Source organism: Pseudonaja textilis, chromosome 2 (genome assembly GCF_049901715.1).
Source record: "Pseudonaja textilis isolate UNSWEBS1 chromosome 2, rPseTex1.2, whole genome shotgun sequence".
Lineage (NCBI taxonomy): Eukaryota > Metazoa > Chordata > Lepidosauria > Squamata > Elapidae > Pseudonaja > Pseudonaja textilis.
Window position 1 is genome coordinate 70,210,742 of NC_141991.1, and position 27,198 is coordinate 70,237,939.

Consider the following 27,198-nt stretch of genomic DNA (forward strand, 5'->3'; position numbering starts at 1 on the left):
AAAAGTTAGAAGCTGCCCTAACAAGCTCAAGATTAGATTGGGGAAAACTAATGCTGTTTGCTAAAGCCACCTTTCCTCTTCTGAAGTCACATCTCTGAAGCTATATATTACTTGGCTTATGTAGTGAGAAAAATATGCTTTCTGTTGTAAAAGAAGATTTGTGTCAAGGTTACATGTTTTGCGATATATCAAGATGGAAACAATCTTTATGTTAGAAGAGTCTCTTTTCTGTAAATCTTGAGCCTAGTTTTGTCCTTTGCATTAGCTAATGCATATGATGACTTCTATAGTAAGTAAAAATTGCAGGTGCAAAGACTTGGAATCAGCTGTTCAAAAGAATTAATCACTGGGTGATTAATTTAGAAAATGGAGCAGATGCCACTTTGGATTATCAATCAATCAATTAGCATAAGTATTTGCATCTTCTGGCAAACTGATCTCTATTATTTGTTTTGGTTTAGATATTGATTGATATATTTTGCATTACGTGTACTAGATCTGTATACTTTCATTGCTTGTTCTATATGTATGTACAGATGGGTGTGCCAAATGGGTTACTCAGCTATGTTAGCAGTACAGATTCCTAAAAAGGAAATAAAAGAAGTTGCAGAATAAATTATATTCTATAAATAAACAATAGAATATGTGCATATGAGACCATCAGATTGGGGAAGATTTATATGAGCCAGAGGTCTTAAATTGTCATGAGGACCATAGGAGACTAGCTCCTTGGCCAAAGAGTTCAAAGACTACCCAACTCTCCAAATCAAGAATAAAGAAAAGGAATCTGAATGCACCTTTATTCAGTAAGAAACTTAGTGATACAAAGCTACTTCTGAAACACAGCCATTTTACTTTAGCCACTTAGCTGGAACAATTTTTCATTAATCAGAACACCAATATTTGAGGTTGATTTTTTCAGCATTATATCAAGAATGATATACTCTATGAAATGCCTAAATCCTGCTTTTCTGTTTCATTTCTCCTGCTGACAGTAAAGATAAGTCTTTCTTCAGCCTTGTTTGCTTTCTCTTCTTTTATACCTTGCAAAAGATGCATGATTGCTTGCTTGCTTGTTCATTGACTTTCCAGGGACAGAGAACATTTACATTCTCCAAATGGTTTGAGATTCTAGTTCCCCTCAGTCTTATCTAGCATGACCCACAAACTAGTGGTGATGGGAGATGTTGTTCAACAAGATTTCTTTTTTGTCAACTGGGTACCCTACAAATTTTATTTATCAAATTTATATGGCTGCCCAATTCTGAGTAGCATACAATAACCTTAAAAATGAAGAAATAGAAACAAATTTTAATTACAGAGGTAACAACATCCATTAATAAGTGATCAGGGACCAGCCACCCAGCTTGTAACTGCAACTCTAGAGAGTGACCACAGGAAAAAGTCAATGGAAGAAAGACAACCAGTTAATAATAAATAATAACATAATAATGTGAGAATAACTTAAAGACACCTAAAGGCAATCTAGGTTACACTAGAGAAACACAGAATCAGTTGTTCCATTTGAAGGGGTAAAGTATATTTCCAAGTGGGAAATCCAATCATCTTGGCCCCGAAACTCAAGGAATCAGCCAAGATTGTATGGTATTTCTAAAGGCCAACAAGGCCAGGAAACATCTGTTGGGAGTTTGGGAAAGGTGACAATATCATTCCAGACAGCAGGCACATAATCTTACATCTAAAGTTGAGGCTGACACACAATTTTTCAATTTGATTCCATGGCAACTAGAAATGCTTGATAGAGCAGAAAGGCAAGCAATAAAGCAAAACAAAGTACTTTTAGTTCCACTCCAACAGGTCCATGATCAGCACTTTGACACTGAATTCTAATCATAAATTCATCACCTGTATATTTCAAAATACAAACGTCTATGTCTTATGAACAGGTGAGGGTTAGAGGTATTAAGTATATATCTAAATTAGAAACTCATCTAAAGACTTGGAGAAGTTATCAGGGTTAATAAGCTTAAGTTATAGCTCTGAGTTTTAATTCACTAACCAATGGCTTCTGTAGCAAGCCATGATATGCCGCAACATCACAATATGGTATGATGCAATAAATTATGCATATGAATCAATAACATGGTGTTGTAATAAATATGCAAGTTACATAATCTGTATCATGATGTTGTATGTGTCATTATTTGCCTTCTCTTGTGCACTTGTGCATGCCCATATTCCCAGCTGCATATTAGGCACAGGTTGAATTTTCAGTGAAAACTGGATAGCAAAAGTTCTGATAGTTGATAAAACTATCAGAAAACTTTTAACAGACTTTTTATACTTATCTATATTAACTGCTTCTAGTGGAAAAATAATGGTTTCCTACTGTTTTTGAGCCAAGCAAAAATTTGAGCTAAGTTGGTAAGCAATGAATTAGAAATCAACTATTTTTTAAAGTGATGAATTTATAGCTTCAACTATAAATAACAGCGATAGAAAGTTAAGGCAGAAAAAAGGCTTTACACTTTCTGTCTTCCAATGGAAAAACAATAAATGTGTCCATTAAAAAAAAAAACTTACACTAAAATTTACACACAAATACCTGCTTCAACTCAGCAGTCACCAGCTGTGCCAATTCTCAGTTAACTGTACTGGGTTCCTTTTGTGATTGTCAATGTCTAAAATGTCTAAAAATGTTTCCTTCTTATATAGAAAGTCTGACAGAACTAAGGCTCTGCACTTAAACTGAAACGGTTGGATACCCAAAACTATTCATTCTCTTACTCTCCTTTCTTTCAGAAAGATGGTTCCTAGTGTTACGAATCTAAATATAATGTCCAACAATTATATCTTTCTCTCATTAATTATTTTTGTAGGAGGAAAAAGACAAAGTAATGGAATGAAAACATAGATTTTAACAATATCTAGGAACCCTTATAAAAGTCCAGATGTATAGAAGGTTCTTTCAAACTTACAGCACCTAAAACTTCCTTCTTTAAGTAATTAATTATCTCATCTTTTCTTTCAAAAAGAATAATGGAAAACAAGTGGTAAGAAAAGTCAGAAGTTATACATGAAAGAGGACTATGTTTGAACATTTGAACCATTTGTGGATGAGTCAGAACAATTTACACAAAAATCTTGCTTGGAAATACATTATAAATAGGAGAACGATATGTTGGATATGTTCGCCGTCTTGAGTTATTATTAAAAATGATAAAGGTAGGATATAAATAAACATAAATAAATAAAATCACAGCACAAGGTTTGTTGTAAAATAGTGTTTTTCAAACATGGCAAATTTAAGATGTTGGGACTTCAACTCCCTGAATATGTATAGTATGTTGGGATTTGAATACATTTTAAAGTTTCCAAGTTTGAGAAACACTGTTATCAAGCAACATCTGCAAGTACTTTTGTTTTTTACTTTCACCCGTTTCACTGTGTCCAAACATGGTACTCATATTACATGGATATGACACATATTACATGGAAGAGGGCTGTGAAAATATTTACAGACCCCTCACATCCTAGACATAAACTGTTTCAACTCCCCTCAAAATGACACTATAGAGCACTGCACACCAGAACAACTAGAGACAATAACAGTTTTTTCCCGAAAGCCATCACTCTGCCTAACAAATAATTCCCTCAATCTGTTCAACTATTTACAAAGTGTACACTACTATTACTGTTAATCTTCTCATCACTCCTTATCACCCATCTCCTCCCACTTGTAATTGCAGGACTGTAACTTTGTTGCTTGTATCCTTACGATTTATATTGACTGTTTCCTAGTATGATTTGATTGTTGATTGTACCCTATATCATTAAATGTTGTACATTATGATTCTTGATTCTTAACGAATGTACCTTTACTTTATGTATACTGAGAGTATATACACCAAGACAAATTCCTTGGGTGTACAATCACACTTGGCCAATAAGTATTCTACTCTACATATTGTGGTAGTTTCTTTGGTATTTACTTAGTGCGTTGTTTGAATACAACCCTAGTGGCTTCTAAACCAAATTTTATTACTTAGTATAATGTGAAAATGGAGCAAATCATCATTTATTTGATAAATCATAGTTAAACATGGCTTAGCATAGTATGTGACTATAAACACTGATTGAGTTCATATAAAGCCATGGTTGATTAAATTAGGCTTTAATCATTGATTAAATCAGGAGGGGAGCACAAAAAGAAAAAGACAGGCATTCTTTATGGTTTGAGCCAAAGTAGCAATAGCACTTAGATTTTATACACCATTTTACAGTGCTTTACAGCCTTCTCTAAGCAGTTTGCAGAGTCAGCATCTTACCCCCAACAATCTTGGATCCTCATTTTACCCATCTAGGAAGGATGGAAGGCTGAGTCAACTTGAGCCTGGTGAGATTTGAACTGCCAAATTGCAGTCAGGTGGCAGTCAGCAGAAGTAGCCTGCAGTACTGCACTCTAGCTACTGTGCCACCTAGCAACCTGGGAGAAAGGTCATGCATGCAATAGCCTAAAGTGGCCAACAAGTTTTCTGTGTGACAAGATTTGTGCCAAGAGAGGAGGGAAAATGCGACCTTAAAACCTAAACAAGTAAACGAGTTTAAACTGGGATGAAGTATAGGCAACTACCTGGGGAACATATCCTTTAAAAATGGTTAGAACTTACTCCATAGTTCATGGAACAGAAAGATGAGTACTGAGAAAATATACAGATTATGGAAATAGTTACTCTCATAATTCTCCCCAGATACAGTAGCAAAACTGGGTTGCTTTTAAAAGTTATGCTGACTTCCAGTTTAAAGTGTTCCAAGCATTTTAGCTGAAAAGAAATACTCCTTAATGAACTACGGTGGCAGAAGATCCAGCTATAAACAAATTTTATCTCCTACCCTCCATCTTATTTTTAAAGCAAGGCATGAAGTCTCTGGTGGCCTTAAACTTTGCAGTGATCAATTTAGGGCAAGCATGGAAATACTGGCGAGAAGAAATATTGATGTTTTTTTCTTGCTAGGATTGGAGGAAAAATAAAAGGTATACCTACTATCTTCTCTCATCACAGAAAATGGGCGTGCAATGTATAAATCCTTGGGCTTGAGTGCTGAATATCTTGTAAAGCAGATGGAAGTTTACAGAATATCCAAACAAAATGAAGCACTATTTTTTAAGAAACAGAACAAACTTTGATATAGCCCAAGGGCTAATCAATAAAATAAAGTGAAAGAAACAGAACAAGAAGATGAGACAGGACTGGATATATGGCTGCTATAGATGCTGGGAGCTCCTTTTAATCTTGAAGAGATTATAGATTTCCCTGTTAGAAGGTGAATTTTGTATGGAATAAGGAGAAGCATCCCTATGAACAATTTCTATGTAAAGCTGATTTGATACTATCAGTGGTGGTATTCGACCGATTCTGCCCAGTTCTGGAGAGCTGGTAGTGGCGATGAGCAGTGGAGACAGAACCAGTTCTCTCTGCTGCTCTGTGTTTGGCCCACCTGCCCACCCGGGCTCCCATACTCACTTTTATGGCCAGAATTCAAAGTGCAGCTGCTTTGCATGGCGCAAAATAGCGCCGTGTGGCAGCTGCTGCAGCAACCGGCATCGTGCAGACTTGCAGGAGGTGAGTTAGAATGTCTCTGTGCCTGTGCAAATGCCTCTGCACCTGAGCAAAGTGCGTGTTTGGCGCATGTGTGCATGCAAAGTGTGTGCACACACGCAAAGCGTGCCCACCAACCCATGCCCACCGAACCGGTGGCAACTTTATTTGAATACCACCACTGGATCCTATGTGTTGTGTTTTTAGTATAACTGAAGTTTTCACTCAGGACCGCAGTTTAGTCAGGAAAATCTCTTGAATGTGATTGGCTGGCTCATCTGACAGCCCCTATAAAAAGGGAACTGTCAGACGGGTTCAGCCATTCTATTCTCACTGTTAACTGAATAAACAAGTTGGACTGTTACCTTTGGCTGTGTGTCTTCCTTCACCCACTACAGAACACTGGTGATGAAGGTGGGATCCTAGGAAGAATAGAAACAAAAGAGCTGATCAAAAGGTGGACTAGCAGAATCAGTCATTGGGAAAGATTCATCCTGAATTCAGCAAGATGACCACGCACACCCCACCAGCACCTTTCAACCCAGCCATTGAACACTGGGACTCTTATCTGATCCGATTTGATTGTTTCCTAGAGGCCAATGAGCTACAAGCACTCTCGGACAACAGAAAGAGAGCACTATTCTTGAGTTATTGCAGCTCCGAAATCTTTGATACAGCCAAGGCACTGATCGCTCCAGCAGCAGTTCAAACTGTGTCATGGGACACAATCCAAAAAGGACTCCAAACGCATTATGCACCAACACCATCTAAGATTGTCCGAGGGCATGAATTCCACCGCCAGAGCCAAAATGAAGGCAAGTCAATAAATGATTACATCACCACGTTGCTGAGGACTGCCATGTACTGTGAATTTAGAGACCTCGAAGATCTACTACTGGACAGACTTATCTGCGGAGTCGGGATGTGAGTCTTCAATGGAGGTTACTAGCAAAGCCCAACCTCACCCTGAAGATAGCACTGGATGAAGCCAGAACCACTGAGACTTCAATCAAAGCAATGGCAACAATTCAAGAAGACAAAAGCCCAAATAACGTGCATCGTGGCAACACAGCCCAACAAGATCACAACAAACTGGAAGAGTCAACAGACAAAGAAGAAGATGTCTCCTGAATCAAAAGTAACAGGAAATTTACAAAAACTGAAGAAGTACAGTCTGCATGAGCCGGTTGTGGTGGGAATCATTCAAGAGCAAATTGCAGATTCAAGGAAGCCATATGTTAGCGTTGCAATTGAAAAGGCCATTTAGCGAGAGTATGCAGAGCCAGCCAGCTGGCACCCCACAGAAACAACCCATCCAATACACAGAGAGAGTACAAAGCCAAACAAGCATGGAAACCATGGAAAAAAGAAAACCAACATTCCAGACAACCATTGGGAAAACCAGCTCAACACGAACAAGAAAGATCAACATCACCATCAATAGCAGAGAATTTATTTGAACAACTATCAAAGGAATCATATCCCCGTCGTGGGGATGGGAACATTTCAAGTAACATTTAAACAGTTTCAAGGACCCCTGAGTCTGACGATCATCAAAGGCAAATTACCCAGCCTCCTTGGACTAGACTGGTTTGAAGCACTGGGATTGGAGGTGACTGGTGTGCATGCGATACCAGATAACAGCATTGAAGAACTGATCCAGGCATTTGGGGACGTTTTTGATGACAATTTGGGCAAGTATGTGGGGACCCCTCTTTCATTTAACCTTGACCCCCCCAGGTTGCCCCAATCTGACTCAAACTGCGTAGGGTACCATTCGTGCTTAAGCCAAAAATAGACAAACAGCTTGACAAATTAATCGCACAAGGGATGTTAGAACCAGTACACCATGCAAAATGGGAAATCCCTATTGTCACCCCTACAAAGGCAGATGAATCAGTCCGCATCTGTGCAGATTACAAGTGTACCCTAAATAAGGCCCTTCAATAAAATGCTTATCCTGTCCCCATAATGCAGCACTTATTGCAGTCACTGGGGAAAAATAAAATTTTTGCCAATTGGCGCTCCCAGTTGATGATACCATGGCTGAGGCACAAACCATTGTAACCCATAGGGGTGCCTTTAAATGTCGTCAGCTTCAATTCAGCATCAGTATAGCTCCAGGCATCTTTCAAAGCCTCATGGAGCTCCTCCCACTGGGAATTCAGGGAGTCATCCCATATTTTGATGATATTTTAATAACAGCAAAAAATAAGGATGAATTGCTAACCAGGCTAAGGGAAGTACAATCTAAATTCCAAGAATCAGGATTAAAAGTTAAATGAGAAAAATGCAAATTCGGAGTCCCCAGGGTTGATTTTTTTAGGATACCTTGTAGATGGCTCAGGGATCCACCCCAACCGCAGAAAAAATTAAGGCTATTCTAGGAACCACCTATTCCAAGAAATCAAACTGAGCTACAAGCATTTTTAGGTCTCCTCAATTTTTATAGTATTTTTCTCCCTGGAAAAGCCACTATAATGGAACCCTTACACAAACTCCTGGGGAAACAGGTTAAATGGATTTGGGGAAGATGGGAGGCTGCTGCTTTCACGGCTGTCAAAAACTGTTGTCCTCAGTCCAATACTCAGAAACTTTGCCTGTCACCCTCAATTGTGATGCCTCCCCTTTTGGGGTCGGAGCTGTCCTAAGCCACTGCATGCCTAATGGCACTGAGGCCCATATAGCGTTTTACTCAAGGACTCTCTCAGGGGCAGAAAGAAACTACAGCCAATTAGATAAGGAGGCATTGGCCACAATAGCTGTCATTAAAATATTCCATGAATATTTATATGGCAGACACTTTCATTACCGACCACAAACCACTGCTAGGACAACTCGTGGGAGACCAACCCACTCCGACTATTCTATCCCCCCAACTCACGAGATGGACAATGTTTCTAGCTGCCTATAATTATAAACTGATCTACCGCCCGGGAAAACCTCTGGTGCATGCAGACGCACTCAGCCACTGTCCATGGCTGTAAACAGCACAAGACCCGGCACTGGCAGCAACCATACTCCTCATTGAGGAATTACCCAGCCCAATCTCTGTGATAGAAATCGCTCGATTTTCAGCAAAGGACAAAGCCTTAGGGCAAATACTGAGTTGGGTTGGCAGGGGATGGCCTAACAGGCCAGTATCTGTGGAGTTGAAACTGTTTTATAACCGACAACATGAATTATCGGCAATCAAGGGATGTTTGTTATGGGGGGAGCGGGTTATTGTTCCACCAAAATTACAGAAACAAATTTTAGAATTATTGCATACGGGTCACCCAGGAATAGCTAATATGAAAATGTTAGCTAGAAGTTATGTGTGGTGGCCTAATATAGATAAAGACATCACAGAATGGGTAGGAACCTGTAAGAACTGTCAAGAATCAAGGCCCGCACCACCGGCAGTGCAACCCCAGGAATGGGGATCCCCAAAATCCCCATGAGCTAGGATTCATATAGACTTTGGGGGACTGTTCCATGGGCAAATGTTTATGGTAGTTGTGGACACGTATTCAAAATGGCTAGAAATTATATTGATGCACTCACAACAACTGAGGCCACAATTAAAATCCTGAGGAAACTATTTGCAATGCATGGCCTACCAAATGTCCTAGTCTCTGATAATGGGCCCCAATTTACCTCCACCCAATTTGAGATGTTCCTAGCAGAATGGGGCATTTGCCATGCACTAACAGCACCATTTCACTCCTCGGCGAATGGCCAAGTGGAGAGAATCATGAGAACCATGAAAGAGACGTCAGCAAGAATGGGGCCAGCAGACTGGCAAATGTGTATAGACACTTTCCTATTAATACAACATGTCACACCTAATGCAACCACACATAAAAGCCCCTCTGAGTTATTGATGGGGAAAAAACTGCAAACTAGGCTAGATAGACTGCACCCCAACTACTCCAATGAGAAACCTCCTGACTCCACCAGCAGAGTCAGTAATTCAAAATAGGGGATGGGGTGTATGCACAAAATTACATGGAAGGTCCCCTCTGGATCCTGGGACAAATAGTAGCTATCACAAGCTCTAGATCTTACAAAGTGGAATTAGAGGACAGCCACAAATGGCGGAGACATATCAACCAATTAAGGGGGAGAATAGGGAAACCCTACACAAAAAACAACCTTCCAATAGAGAATAATAAATTCCTCAAATTCCCCATTACAGCAGACTCAAACGCGGAGAATCCACAGCCACACATACCTGGGGAAGCTGGAAACTGGCAGCAGGGCAACTGTGAGTCAACTCCGGAAGAAGTAAACACACCCCAAGGGGAGTTCCAGCAGGTTCCAGAGGTAGAACAAGAAGCAACAACAGACCCATCAGGTCTGACCGCCGCCTCACTCCTGAATGATTTGCGCAGGTCAGAGCGGATGAGTACAAGCCCCGCCTACTTGCGTGACTATGTTAAGTGATGTCATTGTTCATTGGTTACAGTTCAAAATAAGAAGGGAGGGGTGTTGTGTTTTTAGTATAACTGAAGTTTTCATTCAGGTCCACGGTGTAGGTGGGAAAATCTCTTGAATGTGATTGGCTGGCTCGTCTGATAGCCCCCTATAAAAGGGGAGCTGTCAGACGGGTTAACTGAATAAACAAGTTGGACTGTTACCTTTGGCTGCATGTCTTCCTTCACCCACTTCAGGACACTATTTTATTGTCCAGAAATGGGCAGAGCAGTGAGAATTTTTCAGGACAAAGTCATAATATTAGCAGGTAACCCAGAAATGAGATACATAATCAATGCAGGATTGTGAGAAAACCTCTGACCCCAAAATAAAAATGGTGCAGGCAGATGATAAGGTTTCTGTGCATTGTGAAGATATTCTGCGATGGTGATGTTAGCAGCTCCAGACATAACGTACACATGGTGAACAATACTGGAAAAATAAGACTGTGATTTGCAGAAATGTTAATGAACAAGCAATATATTCATTTCCATTTGAATTCTGAGGCTACCTGCTGAATGTTACCACAGACATCCATTCTTCTCTTCTGGGACTCCTATTATTCCATGATGCTAGGTACAGTATTCTTACTGTACTATATAATGAAAATTCTCTAAAAAAATAAGAGATAAGTGCAGAATTAAAATTTACATCTTGAAGGAGCATAAATACTATCAGTTTTATATTTGTGGAAAAAGCGAGGCCCTTAGACCTCTGCTGGGAAGCAGAGCAATGCAAGCTATGAAACTGATTGTAGTGAACTATTGTAATATGTTACGTGCACAACCTACCAAGGCAATAAAACAGCACTGCAAAACCAATCCCATAGTTGACCACTTGATCAACTTAGTACCTCAAAAGCAATTATCCACATCAAATATTGATCAAATAATTATTTATTAGTAAACTGATAAGCTGCTCATCTTGCCAAGGCAACTCTCGATAAATAAGATTACATACCGCATCATCAATCGGGTGCCCAGTGAGTAGGAAATGACCAGTTTATAAGCTAAAGGTATAATTGCACCAGAGAGCATCAGCATCAGGCTCTTAATCCATACCATGTCAATATCCATTGGTGCAATTATATCTTTGGCTTAAAAGATTTGGCTTATAAACACTCAATATAGTCATGGGGCTACCTGGAAAATGGATATAAAGCTGTAACAATTTGGGATATTTTTTTTTTAAGGAAAAGGAAATTTGACACGGAAACATCGGAGGTAGATCCTCATTCAGATCTCTATGACAAGGGTTCTGTCAGGGTTCCAAATAACAGATCCAGTGCAATCAAAACTCTGATGCCTGGAGGTTCCTCAAAGTAAGAATTTCTTAGGAATGTCATATTGTCACAGCTGGTGAAAACCCAACTCTGAGATACCCAAGGTTTTTCCACACCCAAACTAAAACCCCAAGTCCTTGCCGCCAGGTCCCTTGTCCATCAAATGGTCCAATCAGGTCCAGTCCCAGTTCAGTTGGATTCAGTCCATGCCTTCCCAGCACCTGTGAGAACAATCTTGCTTCCCTGGTGAAAGAATTTTATTATGGGTACACAACCCCAGCTATCTCTATTTCCCCTTCCCATTTCTACAGCTTCAGCTGGCCTGGCTGAGCCAGCCCTGAAGATGCTCCATCTGGGCTGACAAGTTCTTTTGCTGTGGGTGGAACTTCTGAAGTAGGATTTGGACAGTTGATAATCCAAATATATAATTGCACTAATGGACATTGACATGGCATGGATTAGGAGCCTGGTGCTGGGGTCCATTCTTGCAATTACACCTTTAGCTTATAAACTGGCCATTTCTTACCCATTGATGATGCAGTATGTAATCTTAACTCAATATTTATTAAGAGTTGCCTTTGCAAGATGAACAGCTTATTAGTTTACTAAAACACAATTATTTGATCAATATTTGATGTGGATAATTGGCTTTCACGTACTAATTGGGCAATGAGCCAACTATTGGATCAGTTTTGCAATGCCATTTCATTGTCTTGGTACGTTATGCATGCAAGCATAAAACGAGCCTAGCACTCAAGGTGTTTCTCCATAGATTATATCAAGAACTGGGAAACAATTCAGACATAAAAATAATTGCTCATGACCTCCTTATTGCTGGGGAAAGAGATATTGAAATAGAAACAATAATGGACCATGACAAAAAGTTATCTGTTTTTGGAATGGTGCAGAAAGTGAAACATATCACTGAATCCTAATGAGCTGTGGCTAAGACTGAAAAATGCTTTATATAAGACATCTTTTGACAGCAGAGAGGCAACAAGCTGATCCTGGGAAAATTGAAACAATCTGGAGATGCTGAGATCAGTAGATGTGAAAGGAATCAAAATATTCTCAGGAATAGTTAACTTCTGGCAAAGTTTTGCAAAGGTCTTGCAGATCACTGTGAACCACTCTGACAGCTGACACCCAAGGAAATTGAGTGGCAATGATCAGAAAGTCATCAGTAAGCATTTGACAAGGTTAAAGATATAACCTCCTTATATCAGATATTACAATCCTGGAGAACAACTTGCGTTACACATCAGAGACAGGCCTGGAAGCTGCTTTATAACAATGACAGAAACCTATTACAAATGCCAGCCAAGCATTATCTGAAACTGAATAGAATTATGCAGAGATTAAAAAAAAAATACTGTCACCAGTATTATTTGGTATGGGAATGTTTCCATCAACTTACATTTGGCAATCAGCACAGATCCTTCAACTCATAAATCTATGGAAGCCATTATGATGAAACAACTGTTAAGTGCTTCCAAGAGCCTTCAAAAATGTTAATGAGATTACAACATTACTGTATGTTACGCACATTGAAGAGCATCCAGGTAAATACCTTGCAATATATTGGAAAGTAAAAAAAGCTTTGTAGAAGGAAACATAGAGTCAGTAATATGCTTAAGTGCCAACCACTTTCCCAATGGTATTTACAGACATATTAAATATTATTATTACAGTATATGAATATGAAGTTATAGAGGTAGTCAGGGATATTGTCTTTCAGATCGGCCTGAAGCAAATATGAAGTGTCAGCTGAAGCACCATATTTCTCATGGGAGAAGAGGGTGTTCAAGATGGAATCCTGTTCAAGGGTAGTAGAGCAATTGTCCTTGATGATCTATGACTTGTCATAATAAAAAGAAGATACTACTTTCACCTGGGAATTGAAAACTATTTGTGACAGAATGGGACATTACATATAGTATTATGAAATATTTGCAACCCATTGTGGAACTGATCACAAAAGGAACCCCTGCTTTCCCAAGAGGTACCAATGGCCCTGGGAAAAGATTCATTTATCTGACAAGAGAAAATATAGCTTCTGTTGACTATTACTCTAAATTGGGTGAGATAAACTCGCTGCCAGATATCAGAATTAGAATAGTGATAAGAAAGCTTAAGAGCCACTGGAATAACTGTCATAGAATTCTCTATTAATATATTGCAATTTGTATCAAAGGAATTTAAGACTAGAAATAGTGGGAGCATTGAATGTCCACATTTGCCCTTCCCACAGCAATGGGAAAATGAAATTAGCTATCAAGGTTGTCAGGATAACATTGGAAAAGGCCAAGCAAATTGGGTCTAACTCTTATCATCTTGGATCATCTGAGTACCTTTTTACAAGATTTGGGTTAGAATCTGGTTAGGCATTGTTACACACAAGAGATAAATTATTGTAAAGACCACAGTCAGTCTGCACTTCCGACAAATAACAATCTATAACAAGCTGAATATTCTGATCAGTTAGCTAATCCTTCTATGTTTGTGAGGAAGAAAGTCAATGTAGAGAAATTGATTAAGGGGTGGAAGGAATAACAGACTGATGTCAAATTTCCATGAGATTCCTTCAGGTGGTAACCCAGGGGAACAATCTCTGAGAAGAAGTGCAACCAATTAACTGCTGAAAAGTAGCTGACAGAACAAGATGCTGCATAACAACTTTTGGAGTCTACCAGAATTATTGCATGGCCAGATCTATACTCCTGAGAAGTCTCTGATTGCCATCTATAGTTAGCAAAGGTCAGCTCAGTTCTTCATAACCACTAGTAGAGATAACCGTCACCAGTCAGCACCAGGAAAGGATAAACTTCTCTGCTTTGTTACAAATCAGAATGTGGGCCAACTGATATATTCAGTGACTCCATTAACTGAAAAATATGTTGAAGTTCACTGGGGTATACAAGTAGTCCTTGTTAGCCAACTGTCTCATTTAGAGACTGTTCACAGTTGCAAAGGTAATGGAAGAGTAACTTTTTGAGCAATCTTTTCATTTATGACCTTTGCAGTTTGGTAAAGCAAGCCAATGAAACTCAAATACTTTGGCCATCTAATGAGAAGGAAGGATTCACTGGAGAAGAACTAATGCTGGGAATAATTGAGGGCAAAAGAAGAAGGGGACAACAGAGAATGAGGTGACTGGATGGAGTCACTGAAGCAGTTGGCATGAGCATAAATGGATTCCGAGGGATGGTAGAGGACAGAAAGGCCTGGAGGAACATTGTCCATCGGGTCACGATGGATCAGATATGACTCCACAGCTAACAACAACAAAGCAAGCAAAGCTGAAGTGAGATCATAAGCACTGATGCTGTTTTGCTTAGGGACTGCATCACAAAACAACCAAGTTGCTGGTCCAATTATAATTGCTAGGTTATGATTGTCAAACAAGGAGTATCTGTATAAGGAACTTTGAAATTGTACAATTTTGTTTATTAAAGCATATTAAATTATGAAAGGAAAGTCATATTAATGCAATGGAAAAATAATATAGGTACCTAGCAGACTTAGGAAGTGCACAAGACAAATAAGCAGAATGAGAATATAATGGAATAATTACTTTTTTTGATTTAGAAGGTGAAGCCCAAAATTGAATTTCTTTGCTTTGCAGCTATGTTATACTGCCAATTTATATTCAGTCTGCATTCCCGAGCCAGATATAACCTGCCTTACAGAGATTTTTTTTATTACCTAAATGAAGAACTTTGCATTAACTTTCCATTCCTTAATTTTAGAACATTCTTCTAATCTCTTATAGTAACTCTGAACATTATTTCTATCTTATAGGACAGAAATTATCCTACACAATTTTGTCATTTGCAAATTTGATAAATATTTCTACCCCTTCATCCAAATCATTTATAAAAGTATTGAAGAGGAAAAGGGCCAGGACTGGTGACAAGATCTGTCCTCCTTGGGTGGCGCTGAGCTGAACATGCAGTGTCATGGCAGGGTACCATAATGGCATTTGTTGATCAAAGAGTGGCTCTTGCATCTGAGGGAAAACATGAGAAGGAGGAAGAGAAAGTGGATCAGGATTGTATTTTCACATAGCCATTCAACATCTTTTTCTGACCAGATATGGAGCTATTAATAAGCAGACTAAGTAAAAATTTAAAGCCAGATATCTATCCACTGGACTACACTTGCTGATCACACTTGCTGATCACAGCATGGGATTTTTTAATCAAATGCTGATGTCGGTTGTCAATTCTTTTGGCCTTAGGGGTGGCAGCAGTCAAATTACTTTCAGCTATTCCTCTTTAATTTTTTTAATTCCAAAGGAAGGAGGTAGATGCCTAGTTGAGACCAATTTGCAATGCATAGAAAGTGGAAATTCAGTTCTTTCCTATTTAAGCTTCTTTCCCTCACACTCATTCTTCACTGCTGCATATGGAAAGCAAAATTCCTATGTTGAAATGGCATTATTAAAGGAGGATTTAGAGGGAGGGAAAGAAAGCATTACCTCTTCTATGGCTTTCAGATTTTGGCTATAAAAACCTGAATAACCATTAGGTAGCAGTAGCAATAGCTTTAGACTTATATACTGCTTCACAGTGCTTTACAGCCCTTTCTAAGTGGTTTACACAGTCACCATATTGCCCCCAGCAATCTGGCTCCTCATTTTACCAACCTTGCAAGCAGAGGTGGTATTCAGCAGGTTCTGACCAATTCTGGAGAACCGGTAGCTGAAATTTTGAGTAGTTCTGAGAACCAGCAAACACCACCTCTGACTGGAGATTTTACGGTATCCTTCCCCTGCCACACCCATCAAGCCATGCCCACAGAACCGCTAGTAAGAAAATTTGAATCCCACCACTGGTCAGAAGGATGGAAGGCTGAGTCAGCCTTGAGCCGGTGAAATCGAACTCCTGGAGTGAACATTGAGTTAGCCTGCAGTACTGCTCGCTAACCACCGCACCACCACAGCTCAAAGTAGAGGATTAGACTAGCATGGATTAAAGAATGCTAGTGGTTTCCTGTGAATTAATATTGATATAATATGAGAATAACTGATTGTAGATAATTTAAGCTATAGCACGAATCTAACTTCCTTCCAGCTTTATTGCTTGATTAAGAGAGTATATACTATATAAGCATCTATCTTGCCCTGCTTCAGTGACACAGGCTTTCTACTGAAATAAATAATTTTTTAATGAATCCATGCATTTTGTTTTATAAAAAAAAAACAATAAATGTCAGAATGATTCAAGAAGAAAATATCTTGGTGACATTGCAAATGAGGGAACAGTGAGTATCACTGTAACAGTGCAAATCCCTTTTTTTCAGATTTTTTTCTTGAGAAGATAGCTTCTGAAATTTCCTCATAAAAACAGCAGGCCTGCCTTTTATGCTTTCTTTCTAAGGACATGAATAGGTTTCAGATTTCTGGAAGTAGTGTTACTTGCCATGATGGTGCTATGCTGTTCTAAATTTAGGAATTATACACCACAGGCAGTTATGTGTGCTCCAAAATCTGTGCTTGTGATACCTACACGTGGCATGGGGCTTGAATTATTTGGGGGACTGCCTCTCCCTGATTACATTGATCCATCCATCAGATCTGGCAGGAGAGGCATGTTGTGGGTCCTGTTCAGTGGTGGGATTCAAAATTTTTTTTCTGCCAGTTCTGTGGGCGTGGCAGGGGAAGGATACTGTAAAATCTCCAGTTGGAGGTGGCATTTGCCGGTTCTCCGAACTACTCAAAATTTCTGCTACCGGTTCTCCTGAACTGGTCAGAACCTGATGAATACCACCTCTGGTCCTTTTGGCTAGGGTGTGTTGTCAGGTGGGACCTAGGAAGAAAGCCTTTTCTGCCATAATCCCACCCCGTGGATCATTACTCTCTGTGAGATGAGGTTATCCCAACCTTGTCCAACCCTTCCCTACTGGAAGGCCCTTAAAACATGGTTTTGTCAACTAGCTTGGGGAGAGGGAAAAAATGTTCAGCTCTAAAACATGACAGATATTTGTGATTGGCTTTGCTACTCGTTAACTGCTTTCAGCATGCACCTTACCATCACTGTTTATTTTCTTTTTTTGGGGGGTGGGGAGGAATCACTAATGATTTTCTATGAATGTCTTATGAGCCCAGACAACATATAGTTCCCAGAGGCTTTCTTGGAAATGAAGAGAATGCCATCGTGTAGGCCTCTCATTTAATCAGTTTAATTAAAGGAATCTAAAAAAACAATTAAGTGGATGAGGATTCCTAGTAGGTACCACATTGGCTTAAGATGCCTAGAAAACCCAAACAAAAGTTTAAATGTTGGATTCTGGTGTTTGTGAATAAGAGAGATGAGAAACCTTTATGATTAAATCCAGTCATTCCCATTTAGCTTAGCCTCTTTAATGTAGCCTGGGCTGCCTTTGTACATTTCAGTTGTTAAGATAACTGCAGTATCTCTGTAAATGGCACAGCATACAAACTGCAGTTGCAGGAAGAAAGACTCCCTAGGCATTTCTGTTTTTCTGCCAGTGATTCATTTTTTGGTTATCACTGAAGATGAGCATATGCAGTGAGTAAGAAGCAAGGAGAGCCTAATGGGGGAATCATACTTCCAGAATGGTGGTAAAATGTGCAGGTATTTGCAAGCTGGAGAAAGAGCAACCAATTGTCTCAAGGTATTTAGTATTGCACTTCCCAAATTCCTTTGTAATTGGTCATACTGGTTGCAGATATAGTAACAGATTTATTTCAAAATGTCTGGAGGACACCAGGGGTGAAGACAGATGTTAAAGAATTAGACATCTTTGGATCCTTCTGTTTTCCAAGAGATATGATTCTTCCCTTCTCAATTTGTGATGATCAAAACATGCTCCCCAACTGAATTAGCAAACAACAAATCAAGTTTGATTTCCAGGAGGATGTGCGCAAAGTCTCCTAAAGAGCTTAGTCAAAACAGGATGCCTATATCTCAGATTCACATTTTGTTGTGAAACAAATGCTAAACACAGCCTAACTACCTGAAAAGAAACTGGTTGATATCTATGAACATCAGGGTGGGATTCACACCGATTTGCTAGAAGCGGTTGTTAACATTCTAAGCAGTTCGGATAACGAGTTGTTAGAAGAAATTACTGGCCTAATCCTGTAAGGAAGACAGGAAGGAAACATTCTGGTGTTGCTTACAGAAACTGCCTCTCCGTTAACCCTTATTACATTCTTGGCAGGACTAGGCTTCCTGTCTCAGGAACCTGTCTGGAGTTTTCTTTCCCTCCTTTGCTGGTACTTTGCTTGTGTGGAGTGACCATTCAAAGTTACAATGGCACTGAAAAAAGTGACATGACCATTTTTTACACTTACGACTGTTGCAGCATCCCCACAGTCATGAGAGGCCAGGCGAGGAGATGCGTGCCTCGATGTGAGTGATATTGAGTTGGCCACACCCAGCCAATAACATAACCACCAAGCCATGCCCACCACCCAAGCCACGCCCACAGAACTGGTTGTTAAAATTTTTGAATCCCACCCCGATTGAGATTCTCAGTCATCCAGGTCATGGTTGTTCCAAAGGTGCTTTTTCAAGTGGCAACTGGACTTTCTGGTTTTTCTTTGAAGATGTTCTTCAGAACTGAAGAAGCTTCTTGAATGAGAAGTGAAGCATCTTCAAAAAAATCAAGAAAGTCCAGTTGCCTCTTGAAAAAGCATCTTTGGAACAAACTGGTTGACATTTAAGTATTTGTATCACTATAAAATAAAAGTTGCCATGTTTCTCCCACTATTTAATTTGGAGAACACTAACAGTTTTCAAAGGATTTCTCTTTAAGCTATTTGTATCATCTTCGGTAACTTTAATATATTTTCTTCCTATTTGTGAACAATCTCCTTTGTTCCTGTGGTAGTTGATATTAAAGAGGACCATGACTGTCAAGAATTTTGGAGTGACTTCCATAACACTCCTGACATAGTCTATGTCACTCCTGCCATCACCTACTGTTCTGACCCAAAGCTGGTTCCAAGAGAACAAACATAAGACTAAGGCAGCAGTATAATCTTTTTAAGTTTCAGCTAAGAATCCTGTTTCTTCACAGATAAAAGGCTGCTTCCAACTAATTAGCTCTGACAAGAAAGAGCCTTGCCAAGTTTCTTCAAGTCTGACAAAAACAACAACAACAGATAAGAAATAGTTTACAAGAGTCTTCAAATGCCAACTGTAATGTCCATGAGGCTGAGTTCAAAACTTCTTTGCCTTCTGCAAAGTGCATTCATTCACAGCTGGCTTTTATCTTCATGAAGGAGGGGCCTTTACCTTGCAGCCTTACTCCCGAGTGGCCTGTGCTGTTGTAACTGTTCTTTCCTCTGAGCAATCCTTCACTTGGCACAGGCTCCTTGGGAACCTCCTCATCACTGCTACCAGACCCCACAATCTCTGAAGGCAGCAGTTCACTCCCTAATGGTCCTGGCCCTTCATCTGAGTCCTCACTCTCCTCAACTGTCTGCACCTGCTGCCAGCTAACTACAACACCTACTAGCCTTGGCCATGCCTGATCTTAGTAAACCACATGTCACAGAACAAAGAACCACTTCAGCTGTTCTGCCTCTTGGGGTGACCTGGCTAAGTGTGTCTTCCACTAGGAAATTGGCAAATATTAGTAACTCAATAAAAACCACAAGAAATGTCTCAGGATGTGGAAATCCTTTACACTCATAAAGAGGATGAAACTGGCCAAAGGTGGCAGCCATTCAGGTAATGCTTCCTTTTAGGATACAGAGATTACACCAATTCATAAGTAAAAGATCCCATTCTCTAACTGCTATTTTAATGTCAATTAAACCAGTTGATATGGTAAATGAGTAGGAAATTCCCCCCAAAAATCCAGCAGCCTAACCATCGAGCCTTTTGGGCAAAGTCTAAAGGTAAACACTTGAGAACTGTCCCAAAGGTGATTTTTCAAGAGGCAAGTGGACTTTCTATTTTTTCTTTGAAAACATTTTGCTTCTCATCCCAAAAGCTTCTTCAGCTCTGACTGGATGGTTGGGAATGAAAGTAACATCTTCAAAGAAATGCCTTCAAAGAAAAACCAGAAAGTCCAATTGCATTTTGAAAAAGCACCTTTGGGACAACCATGACCTGAATGACTGAGAATCTCGCTAGACCCTTGAGAACCGTATCTTCCATTGCAAGCTGCAACCTTTGATTGCCATATGCTTTCTCGAATAAACTTCAGCTCTGCTCCAAATGACTTGCCTTATGTGTTCTATGGAGAGCCCAGTTAGATTTGAACCCAGAATTTACTTGTAGCAGGAGCTCCAAGTAGGAATGCCAACACTGCAGTGAATCCTTTTCTGGCTCCATAGCTAGCAGTGGTACTAGTTCGAAAGTTGCAGTCCAGTGGTAAGTGACCAACATGTCTTTCACATACGCAAATTGGTACCTTCTGCCCCCATCAAATTAAAAATAGGATCTCCATTGGCAGAAGCAACAGTGAAACTATTGGTATTAGAAACATTGTCTTTCAGAATGCCATTGACTTTTTTCTCAGAAAGCTAGACTTGTTATTATTGGAGGCTAAACTGTTCTCTGATATTATGAGTGTACTGAGAGCAGGAAAGTGATCTGAGCAAAGATTATTGAAGCAATTTTCATGACTATTACATAAAAGAGTTTATTTACAGGAAATGTGTCAGGGTTATAACAAAGCCTACTATTACATTGTAAAGGCAAAGAGGTTGAACTGTATGTCTACCTGAGAACAAAGACAAGTGGGACATGTCCTCAAGTTAACACTTTGTTCTTACAAACAGAAAGACAGAGTAACCCCATAATTCCCTAGCTACATGCCCACTGTCTCCCTTGTGGCTAATAAATCATGTGGTTAATGAATGAAGAGCTAGTACCATTGGATTCACACTTCCAATAATTTTTTTAATGATCCACCTTTTGTGCTTAAGGGAGTGCTGTCTTATAGGTGGATTGAATGGATATTCACACATTTTGAAAAAAGTCTGGCACTGTTTTACAAGGGCAGAAGGATGAGGGAATCAACATGAGACCTGAGCTAACTATAGAGTCTAGGAACTTGTGAGCAGTTGTTCACAGAAGCCAGGGATCATGCCCCTGCAGCAACGCAAACTAAAATGATTACAAAGGGCCGTGACTAGTGACCAGAAGTGACTGGGGTTCTACTTGAAAGCACCAATAGCAGCTAGGCAATGTCAGCCCCACCAATGGCATTATCACTATAATTATCATTACAAAGCCAGAAATTGCGAATATCTGAGCTTTGTTTCAGGAGACTATAGAAATCACCAATTTAACATTTTTCTCCGTCCCCAAAATGTAAAGAAATTATTATTATTATTATTATTTGTGGGGGGGGGGGGATCCTGCAAACCCTGGTAAAGCTCTTGGTGTAACAAAAGAATGCCAGTGGACCATGGTTTTGTAAAGAAGAGACAAGAGCTTTTGTCCTTCCAGTCCCCTTTTGAAGGAAACTCTTCCTAGTCTCAATGTGTTGCCTGGTCACTGTCCAATTAACAGAGATGAGTGTGTGCTTCTCCGCTCTTGTGCTTCTGTACTATTAAGAAAAGGAGAAAAGAATGACCCAACCAATGAAAAGGCAATGTCATCAGCCTGAAAGATAGTGAAATGATTTGGACCAGTTTGTGGTGATATCTCAACCTAATGGCCTATGTAGAAAGGATAAATGAATTGCAGTCCTAAGTGGACTAGCTGTCTCTGAATGCATCGCGCCTTGATACTTTGAAGGCAGAAAACAAATAATCTAATTAAAATGGCAGTAAATCATTCTGTCATCCTCCATCAAAGGCCTGAATTACAACTGTGGGAGAGGTTTGCATTCATGAGCCATACATAGTCAGCTTGCAAGGCTTACTGGAAACTTTTCTTTTCTTTGCCTGAACTATGGAAACCACTCTGAATAGGCCCATAATTTGTGCATCCCCAAATTTGGCTCCCTTACAGGAGTGAGCTTGTAGTTGGCTGGAAATGCCAGTTTTCTGAACAATATAAAGTCAGAGCAAGGTTTATTAACAGCAGCATGCAGAAATGCTGGAAAGGGAGGAAAGGCAGAAGACAAACAGAAAAAAAAAAGAGGAAGAAAAATTTCACTGGATAAAGCAATGGGTGTGTGATGTATCATATATGGAAAATAAGGTAACTGTATAGTAGTAAAACTGAAATGTTTTCTTCAGGGGATCTTCTATTATTCCAAATAGCTGCATTCTTTCTAGAGTCTCCTCCAATCTTTTAAAAAAATAATACTTTGGATGAGATTAGACACAGTACAATGAAATCTATATACAACATGTGAGTGTTCTGAAACACTGAAGTCTGCAAGCCAGTCAAAAGGTAGTGGCTAAATTTTGGATTTCCGGTTTGAAGTTTCTTCGGCGATAGACAGAAATCTGTGATTGTGTGTGGTTTCTGTCTGGGCTCGCTGCTGGAGCGCCCCGAGCCAGCTGGTTTCAGGGCTAAGCCACCCCGTAGAGGTGGTGAAGAGGGGGGAGACTGCCAGCAGGGTTGAGGAGAGCCGCATCTCTCCTCCTCAGCTGGCCATTACTCCCTTTCCTGAAGGCGGTTGCAGCGGTGGTCAGAAATGGCCACCACAAAGAAGAACTCGACTGGAAAAGAATGTGCAGGAGGAAGATAAGAAGTGAAAGTTTTGGCTGACCAGGTTAAATTGTAAAAGCAACAACTAAGGTACCCTGGAATTTAAATTTACAAAAAAATAAGATCGGTCCCAAAGAAGAGTCGGAAGCAGTGAAGGAAAGTGAAAAGGGAAAGGTTTGGCTTTTTTCCCCCTTCTCTCTCCTTCCCTATACTGACAACTAAGAGACTTAAATAAGAAATCGGAAAAATCCGCTTTGACATCAACAGGCAATTAAGTTGAAAATAAAACAAAATGTCAAAGGGATAATAAAGATTTCTGGACATTAAAAATTTTCTTTTTCATAAGCAGGAAGGGAGAGAAAAAGAATAAGGGCAGTATCTGGAAGAGGGAGGAGACTGCCTAGAATTAAAAAGAATTTACAGTAAAACTTCAACAAGACTTCTAAAAGATACATTTTAACTGAAACTTTGCAACTAAATAGTAACCCCAGGAAGAGAAAGTGAAAAAAAAGAGCAAAAAAGAAACAGCTTGAGTGTATTTGGATTATTTGGTGATCTTTGGATTCTTGGTTATTATATTTGAATGACTAAAATCAATTGGGTGGTTGTTTAAAAATTTATACAATGGCACCACTTCTGGATGAATTGAAAATGGAACTTAAAAAGTACAAAGAAGATGCACAAGAAGGGAAGGGTTCTTTTGGCTTCGTTTTTCAATTCTTAGAAATGGAGATTTGGAACTATGAGAAACAACAAGAAAAGACTGCAAAACAAGAAGACTAGGACAAAGAAGAAGCCATCTTTAATGAGCAAGCAATTTTATGTGGGGAAGAAAAAGGAAAGCGGGGAAAGAGAATGGAGAATTTAAGACTTAAAAAAACAACCAAAGAAAAGAAAAATAATTCAAAAAATAAGTATAATATTAGAAAGCAACAGAAAAGGGGAACACAGAAGAGAGAAATAGAGGAAGAGAGACAAGGGGGTAAAAAGGGGAGAGAGAAGAAGAGAGGGAAGAAGGAAAGGAAAAGAAATTACAAAGGACTGGAGCAAGATATAGAGAAACAGGACCTATTTAGAGATAATGGGTGAAAATCTAACTGGAAAAGGGATTCTGTAAAGGTACATAAGATTGTATTGTTATATTAGCAATAGAAATAACTTTAGAAAATTGGAAACAACGTATGATTAAAATGAGGGATAAAATAGTTCATGTAATTTAGTGAAATGTTTGTTAATAAAATAAGTGAAATAAAATAAACGAGAAAATTGAATTAGGAAGGAACGGGAACATTTTAATTAGTTAATGTTTTATAAAATATAAGTGAAGGGGGGGATTAATTATGGAAAGCTTATAATTGTTCCCATAGAAGTATGATATTTAATTGAAAAGTAATGTTAAAGATGTTAAGATTTTAATGAATATTAATATTAACGATAGAATTGAATTGGAATTGAATGTTGTTTTAATTATATACATTTATAATTTTTTCTTTTTTTAAGAATACAGTGTGTATTTTAAGAATGTACCAAGCAGAATCCGAATGGAAGTTATGTATTATATTGAATGTTACAACTTTAGGAAAAAGATATAAAGGCGTCATACTCCAATCAGTAACTACAGGAGAAATTTTGTTTAATGAGAAAAGATAATAGATAATTGAAACAGGACAGACAAAAAATATAAATGCAATGATTTGAATTGAGATGAGATAATTAAAATAAAATTGAGACAATTAAAAGAAGAGAGAAGCTATGCAGAAAATGTAAAATAGTAATAAGATATGGAATAGAATATAAAAATGAGCATGAACCTGAATTTGTGTCTGTATGAAGAAATGTAACCCGGGATTATGCTACTTTCAAAAAAGATGTTATATTTGTATTTTTGTTTTCTCTTTGTGAAAACTCAAATAAAATTTACAAAAAAAAAAAGGTAGTGGCTAATTTGCATGCATAAGAATAAAATACTTTATATGCAACAACCATGAACTAAAAAAAATATTTAAGAGATCAGTGTTAAGTAAAACAGGATTTTGCAAGCGGAAGTCAGTTTCAGCTGTTGATGACTTCACTTCAAAGGCCAGAAGTGGAAGGATCCCACTGTGAAATACTGGAATGTACTAACAAAGCCAAAAATATCAGCTTACATGAGTAAATAGTCCCATCCACTATCAGTCATGTCTGAATGATGTATAGTATCTGTGATCAAGACTGTATGGGTCCTCAAAGGTCAATTTCAATGTACTGAATTCTTTGACAGCTCCAGCACTCTGTTGCAGGGGTCACCAACCTTTTGGACCTCATGGACCACCAAATTCATAATTTTAAATCACACGGACCACTAAAATGAATTTTGACTGATGGTGGCTTGCTGATGTTGGTGGGAAAGTCAGTCCCATATTCCAGAGCTGCAGTAGTCACAGGACTGGCCCTTTGGTCATCCCAGAGCAGCTACTCTTCTACCTGGGTGCACCAGCCTGCCATGGACTGGAGGAGCTGCTCCAGGATGACCAAAGGGCCAATCTTGTGAGTACTGCAGCTCTGGGATATGGGACCAGCCCATGGTGGGGTTGGAAATCTCCGCAGTAGTGGGTGGCACATGTAATGTGCAAATTTGCGGGTGGTGCAACATACAAAAAGCAGTGTAGCCCTCACTGGCCAGAATGAGGTAATGGTGTTGTTGTGACAAGAAGGGGGCAGAGGCACAGGCAGGCTGAAGTGGCAATAGAGATGGTTGGAAGGTGGGGGAGCTTCGCTCTACTTGCATTTGTGGCATCAGCATTCTGCCTTAGCTCAAGGAACCCGGCCGAAGTTTCCCACGCCACTCGCACTTCAGTGCTTTGAAGATTTGTGCTCAGTTGAAGAGTGGGGGCTAGGGAGTGGGGGGGGGCATGTGGGTGGCAAAGCCTTGGGTTCCTGCACAGCCTGGATTAACTGCTTTGGGGGGGGGGTGTTTTGGAGGGGACATTTCTCTGTGGACCACCAAAATTTTCTCGCAGACCACCAGTAGTCCCCAGCCCACCGGTTGGCAACCACTGCTCTATTGTAAGACTTCCTTCCTTCCTTCCTCCTTCCTTCCCTCCTTCCTTCCTTCCTTCCTTCCGTCCCTCTTTCCTTTCCCTTCCTTCCTTCCTTCCTTCCTTCCTTCCTTCCTTCCTTCCTTCCTTCCTTCCTTCCTTCCTTTCTTGGCAGGCAAAAGCAACAACCAAGGATCACAGATAGGGAAGCTTTTTTAAAAAATCACTTGAATCCTACATTCAAAGCAAAAGTAATTGGAATCTCCTTGAAGCCTTCTAATTCATTAAAAGCAATGCCTGACAAAAGAAATTCAGAAATAACTGTCTAGATAGCAGGCAATGAATTTTGAGTGAATTCTCTTATATCCTGGCAGATAATATGTTTTTATCTAAAGGACTTTTCCCTTAAACAAATAAGCAAACATTGTAGGTGCTCCATCACTGAAAGTTTTCAAGAAAAAGATTGGACAGTGTTAAAAGAAAAATCCAAGGCCAGCTTTTAGAAATGCAGATTTGGTAATCCATTCAGAAAGACTGGGTCAGACAGAAACTCCAGATAAGTGGTGTCTGTATGGAAAATGAGCTATGGAGAAAAAAAAAACCCAAGGCATTTTAATCTGTGGACAGCATTCTTTGTAAAAGAAAGACCTGAGGGATAGCCTATCTGTAAATGTTTCTACCAATCTGGTATGTTATGGCAGGGTATGTGTTCTTCAGCTCCTCTTTATTAAACTTTGTCATCTTGCAGGAGCAAGAAGGAAGCCATGCTCCCTGTTTTCTGGAACAACATTCTCCTCAGAGATATGGACAGCACATTCTCTCCTGCGATTTCAGAAAACCCGTAAGGCCTGGCTTTATTCCCAAGCTTGGGGTTAATGTGTTTGTAGGGTCCCTGTTGGTGGTTTATGCTACTGTTCTGGCTGTTTTTATCACAGACTGACTGTGTTGTTTATGTTTTGAACTGTTTCGCTGAGTCCGTTGGAGAGGGCAGCCATAACAAATTTAAACCAATAAATAATAAGGGTAACTATAGGCAATGATCCCTCTAAACTAAGGACAGCTGTAAGGTCCCAAACTGCTGAGTTGTTATGTCTTGACATCTTTTAACTTCAACTTGGAGAGTTCTAACTCTGTTATCCAGAATCCAGGGTTGTTTGGTTTTGGCTTAGCCTGATTTGCTCACCAGAACAGGCTCTACCTGTTATGATGTACAAAATTAGGCCATTAAAATTTGTTCAGCTAAACAGGATGTTAAGAAATTCTGATTTAGACATTTGGGAAATGTAACT

At 39.5% G+C, this 27,198-nt stretch overlaps 1 pseudogene; it reads left to right on the plus strand.

Annotated features, from left to right (window-relative positions):
• Positions 1–5,954: 5,954 nt before the first annotated feature.
• LOC148126905 (uncharacterized) lies at positions 5,955–26,754 on the plus strand (annotated as a pseudogene).
• Positions 26,755–27,198: the final 444 nt, after the last annotated feature.